Source organism: Amblyomma maculatum, chromosome 4 (genome assembly GCF_055883805.1).
Source record: "Amblyomma maculatum isolate TAMU_Amacu chromosome 4, ASM5588380v1, whole genome shotgun sequence".
Lineage (NCBI taxonomy): Eukaryota > Metazoa > Arthropoda > Arachnida > Ixodida > Ixodidae > Amblyomma > Amblyomma maculatum.
In genome coordinates this window covers 121,144,810-121,151,076 of record NC_139347.1, presented here as the reverse complement: position 1 = coordinate 121,151,076, position 6,267 = coordinate 121,144,810, and the positions used below count along the sequence as shown (strand labels likewise).

At 47.5% G+C, this 6,267-nt stretch overlaps 1 pseudogene; it reads right to left on the bottom strand.

Moving 5' to 3' along the window:
• Positions 1–1,558: 1,558 nt before the first annotated feature.
• Positions 1,559–2,414, bottom strand: LOC146192258 (very long chain fatty acid elongase AAEL008004 pseudogene; annotated as a pseudogene).
• Between the last annotated feature and the right edge of the window lie 3,853 nt (positions 2,415–6,267).

Here is a 6,267-nt window from a genome sequence, read left to right as displayed (position 1 = left end):
ACAAACCCTCTTGTAGTAACAGCTGTGCAAATTCGGATTAATTCCAAATGACCGCAAGAATGCAGAAATTCCAGAGGCGGCGATCAATTAAAGCGCAAATATGACCCATGCGCAAAAAAAAAGAACTGCAAAATCTCACATTTCTTGGTGCCACTCACAAATCGATTTCGCTAGGCTACAAGTATGCATGTTCACAGTTCGTGCGGCTATGGTGGCCGCAATGAGGTCCATTATTGCCATTCAAGTTCTGGCAGCAACGAATTTCGTACTCAGCCTAGCTGCATCGTTACGGATAGCTAACGGTTTCGCCCAAAAATGCGCTCTATGGGTAATTTTCTAAAAATTGTGTTAAAAAGTTAATGACAGGCTTTGGATCGATTTTTGTTCTCGCTCTGCAACGACATATACGCTTTCGCTCGCATAACTATTTTATGAGATTTTTATTTTTAAAAGTATATTAACCTGCAAGTAAGCTCAGTTTTATCCGTACACATATTTAGCTCAAAGCATTGTTGCGTCTTTCTCGTCCATGCATAATGGAAGTGCAGCTGGCTCAAAACTAACCCTGCTGGCATCCTCTATTGTAGCGGTAACTCGTTCAAACTTGGAAGGAAATCAGCCAAATTTCGCTCCGGACCCCTTTAATGAAAGCATACACCACAAAGAGAGATGTACATTTCTTTGGGTGTTTCGTGTACCCGCCAAGGAGCGGAAAGTACCACGCTGCAGCCATTGTTTTTGTAGAAGCATGAGGCAGCTTTAAATAACGCATCATAGCGGAGAAGCTCCACTATCACCATGAACGGATGAAGTGAGGTTATAACTATAGGCGCGAAAATGCTATGAAAGGTAACTCAATCCACTGCACTGTACCAGTGTCAAGATTCCCTCAAGCTCAGAGTACCCCTTCCCAAGGCAGCTATTTTCTAAAACATCCCTGACTTGGTTTTGACCTTAGCTGGGCGTGGTCAATTACCGCACTCTCCCAGAAGAGCCGTGCACGTGTCTGAATCTGCCCCGCTTAAGCATGCGAACAGGCAGCCATTCTCCACGCGCGTTGTAACGCGTTCGTAAAGCAGTTTTAATTAACTCTGGCCGAAGGCTGAAGCATAAAATTTTGTAATTTGGCAGTCTCAGCCTGCTTCGAGAGGATTAACACTGCTTCTATAAATGAAACGCAAACGCATTGCAGTCTACAAGGACTCTTCGCGAGAACAACCAAGAAACAACTTATGCTAAGCCTAGCTTACAGGAAGTCGAAGGCTTTCAGGGAATCATTTAGCAGAAGGCTCTCACGCAGTCCAGCGTCGTACAGCCGTAGTCTTCACCAGGTCTCACGAACCTCGTCCTTGAAGCCACTTTAGGGGCGATAATTCACCACGGAACAATTGCACATGCTGCTGTAAACTGCTGACGTGGACGGAAGAACTTGTTTAGTAAGCACCATCCAAGCAGACACATACAGTCCCGCCTGTAGCGTGGTGTGCCGCCCCGTATATTGGAAACTTCAGCGTGCTACGCGCATGGAGGCACCCGCAGCCTCGCAGTTATAGGCTGCGAAGGCAAATGGAGCGTAACTAGTCCCTCTTGAGCATACACACTCCATCGGTGAGGGCCTCGGAGAAAGACTTGCGTTTGTACTCGAAAAAGTAGAAGTTGATGAAGAGAGCCAGTCCCAGCATTCCCTGTGGCATCGCCACAAGTAGCAGATACCTGGGGTAGCCGCAGTCGTAGAACAGGGTGATGAACCCGTGCGCGATGATGAGCACATGCTGCACAATCTGCGCGGTAGTCAGGTGCTTCTTCCACCACACGTAGCGGCGGTACTCGGGCCCGCAGGCTGCCAGGAAGTAGTATGTGTACATCACCACATGGATGGCGCAATTCATTATCAGGCCGAACAACGTCTGTCCATCTCCGCCAAGAGTGAAGAAGAGCCAGCCATTGACCACCACCAGCGAGTGATGCATTACGTGCTGACGCGTTATGTGGTCGAACTTCTTGCGTAGCACGAAGAAAATAGTGTCGAGGAAGTCAGCGATGCGCACGAACAGGTAGAAATAGCCATAGTACATGATGTTAAGTGAATGTTCGTCCGTAGAGTAGTTCATGCCCTGACAAAATAAGTTGTAGCCGCCGAAGAGGTAAGAGTTGGCCAGGAACTGGTAGCAGAAGAAGGCGTTGGACACCACCATGAACACGTTATACACGTTGATGAGCGGCTTGATGGGAAGCGGCTTGCGCGAAGCCATCAGCTGCGGCCCGATGACGTAGATGAAGAGGAGGTAGCTGGACACGATGACCGTGATGAACACGGGGTCTCCCACGGGATACCAGTCGCGTGTCCTCGGGTCGGCCTTGGTGTACAGCCATTGCCTCAACTGATCCACGTAGTCGATGCGCAGTGAGGCCATGGCTATGTCCGTTCCTTCCGGGGAGAAGTCGACGACAGGTATTCGACTAGCCCGCGCCCGATTCACGTGGGAGAAAGTGTGACGCCGGGCCGACTTCCGCTCTTAAAGGAGCCGAGGGTGAGGGCGCCGCCACTTGTGCCATGTGGGTCAGGATTACGTAAGTGGGACGGCGGCCACCGGCCCTGTGGCGTTGGCCCCGCCGGATGTGGGGCACTGTCGGCGAGAGACCAAGCGCGGTCGTCGACCATGTGAAAGTGCGTGAGCACTCGTTCCTTTTGCGTCCTGCTTCTGGCGGTATTTGTGCGGCGCGTAAAGGAGCCGCGTCTGATCGTTAGCCAAACGCCATGATCAGATTCAGTTATCCGCACGTGTACATTAAGAAACAGAGAGTACGGGTCAAGCCTGTTTCCAAGAAAGAAAAGTGACATCACTATCTTTATGGGGCGAATATAGTATATATGAACGAGTAAATACACAGAGTCAACTAATGCCGCTAGAAAAAAATTTCACGTTGACAAGTGATGTCAATTGACCAATAAAACGTACCAAGCCTTAAAAGAAGGCGTTTGAGCCTGAACAAAGTCTGTAATGAGGCGTGAGGTGCGTGTTTGTAAGGAAAATGCTTAGTGCTGCTATAAGCTAACGCACGAGTGGCATGCAGGGAGTGTGTATAGTTTTGCACCGGCTAAGCGCATTTCGCTTGATCAAAGCACTGCACCACACAGAAAGAACCGATTATAGCAGAACTGGCTCTCTTCATCAACTTCTACTTTTTCGAGTACAAACGCAAGGAGAGGTGTTCGAGTACAAACACCTCTCCCGTGGTGCTGGACTCGCCGACAGACCGCCATTTGACAACACTACTCATGTCGATTATTTGGTTCCGCTATCAACACCATTGATAATCTTGTCTTCGAGATTCTCCCTTTGTCGCCAGCTTCCGCGACAGCGTAGCGGTCAAGGAGCTCTGCTGCCATGGATCGAATACGGGACGCGGTGGATGTTCATGGAATCGAAACACAAAAGCTCCGGTTTACGACGCGCTCTAGATGAACGATACGTAAAACCAGCCTACTGAAATTAACTTCGAAGTGGATAGCCTGGCACTCATTTGTCAGACCACCTGTTCATAACACGGGGACACACTGCATATATATAGTGTAAGTTGACGAAACAAGCTCCTTGCACTAAACAAAAATAAAAAATTCAAGTTTACCAAATATAACTCGGGAATTCGTTATACAACACTGAAGCGAAGTTTTCTGCGTTTTCTTTGTCATAACCCTTCCAGAAAGCCATGGCGAAATCACCTCTCGTGTCGCAAGAAATTTGAAGATCAATGATATTCATGCAGCATATAGACGTGAGCGTTACGTTCTACAGCAAGCTACGTGATCATCACCGATGTAAAGAAATGACAGATACATTGTTGCCTGTTTCTGAATTATTTACGGAGCTATGACTTCTTTTATGGTTCTTCACACCATATGGAGTTTCCAGTAGCCGCAAACTTTTCTTTCAGGTAAAGATTTCGAGCTCAGCGGTACCGTTGTAGCTTTGTCGCCAGAGATCCTAGGAATACTGTGCCTGACTAGGAAGGATCCATGTGCTGCGATTCTCCGTTTCAAAGAAGACGAACATCCGACCTAGCAGCTATTGCGAACTCCTCCATTTCACGTTGTCAAGTGTAGGAAACTGTCGATAGTTTTGGTTTCAACAACATTAGCGCACGTGACCATTGAAGGAAGCTGGTGTTTATAAAATAATGACTTCCTGTTCACCCATACGGTGCGGTGGTGAAGAAGACGAAGAAGCCGCTGTGGTGCCGCAGTGCTTAGAAACAGCGAAAATAATTTTACTACTGAAAGGCCAGGGGAAGGGTTTTTATCTCGACAATATTCTGACGATTGATATCGCTTCAAATTTAGTTACGTTAATAGAACGGTTAATCAGCTGCCGTCTCACGGATCATGATCTATCCTCCCATGGCTTAAGCGAGGCTCAGGTTGGATTCCGACGGGGATGCTCGATTTGGAGCGCACAAGTAGATTCGGAGAGCCGTATTAGGGTTGCCATAAGGCAAAGCGAGGTTTCAGCTTTAGTTACTTTGGGCATTACCAAGGCGTACGACAGCGTAGAATACAGCATTTTGCTTCATAAACAAGCTGGTCTACAACCTCCTTTGTACATCTTTATGTGGATAGGAGAATTTTTAAGAGATAGGTCATTCTTTAGCACAAAGAGTACGTTACATTCCAACACTTAACTCCAGTCAAGAGGTTATTGTTTAATATACTAAAGCGTGATATTCCTATTTACCCGGCCGTCAAAGTTTATGTGTACGTAGACGATATTGCTTTTTTCACTTCTGCCACAAATATTCACAACCTATATTGTTTGTTACAAGATTATCTAACTGATCTGGAAGTCTGGCTGGACAGCCTAAGGTTAGCTTTAAATGTCAACAAATGTGCAGTCCTCGTATTCCCACAGGCAACCCCTGTTAACATTTTTTTGTCATATAATTCTATCCTAATCCCGCAGGTTGGTTCTCTTAAATATTTGGGTATAATAAACGACCCACAGATAGACTGGAGGTCCCAAATTAGAAGTCTTGTGCTTAAAGGTTAACGTGCCCATGGTCCGTTGGTGAGAATCAGCAACAAAAAAAATATGATATCCGTCGAAACACTCTGCTCTCGCTTTATAAGACCTACGTATGGCAAATACTTGAATTCGGCTCCGTTCTTTTTTCTGGGTGCTCAAGGTACAAGCTTGAACCCCTGTTTGTTTTGGAACGACGAGCTCGGAGTCTATTTCATCATCACTATCATCATCAGCCTGACTATACCCACTGCAGGGCAAAGGCCTCTATCATATTCCTCCAGTTAACCCGGTCCTGTGCTACCTGCATCCACCTTACCCCTGCGGACTTCTTAACCTCATTCGTACACCTAACTCTCTGCCGCCCCCTGCTACGCTTTCCTTCCCTTGGGATCCAGTTTGTTACCCTAAGCGAGCATCGGTTATCCTCTCATCGCACTACATGTCCTCCCCATATGCCCATTTATTCTTCTCGATTTCCAGTAGAATGTCATTAACTTGAGTTATTTTACTGACCAACTCTGCACGTTTCCTATCTCTTAATATTACCCCTACCACTTTTCTTTCCATAGCCCTCTGCGTTGTCCTCCACTTAAGTAGAACCCTCTTCATTAGCCTCCACGTTTAAACCCCATAGGTGAGTACATGTAAGATGCAGCTGTTGTATGCTTTCCTCTTGAGCGATACCGGTAAGCTGCTAGTCATAATCGTCGAGTACGTGCTTGCCAAATGCGCTCCATCCCAATCTTATTCTCCTTGTTATTTCTCTTTCATGGTCCGGACCTGCGGTTACTACCTGTCCTAAGTAGACATATTCGCCTACTACTTCCAGTGCTTCGCTACCTAACATAACCTGCTGTTCCTTGCCGAGGCTGTTGAACATTACCTTACTTTTCTGCATCGTGTGAGCCTTCTGTGGACCTTCTTTCATTTGTACATGCCATGATCTTCTTCCATTGTAAATACCATCATCCCGCGGCGCCGGCTCTGGCGCGCGCCTGGGTTCGTTAGACAAGACTTCGCTGTCCTTGCCGTCACGACCTCGCCGTCTCGACCTAGCCTTCTTTTACAAGTGGTGGAGGTGAAATTTGATCCCCTTGCTGCCTTGGACTCTGCCTCTCGCTGGAGCTACGTTCCGGTCGCCGTTTGGCAACTGCCACCATCGCTATGTCTACCGACAGTACCCACGAACAGGCCGGACCCCCTACCTCGGCTGCACCACCCCCTCTGACTGTGCCCACACGACAGC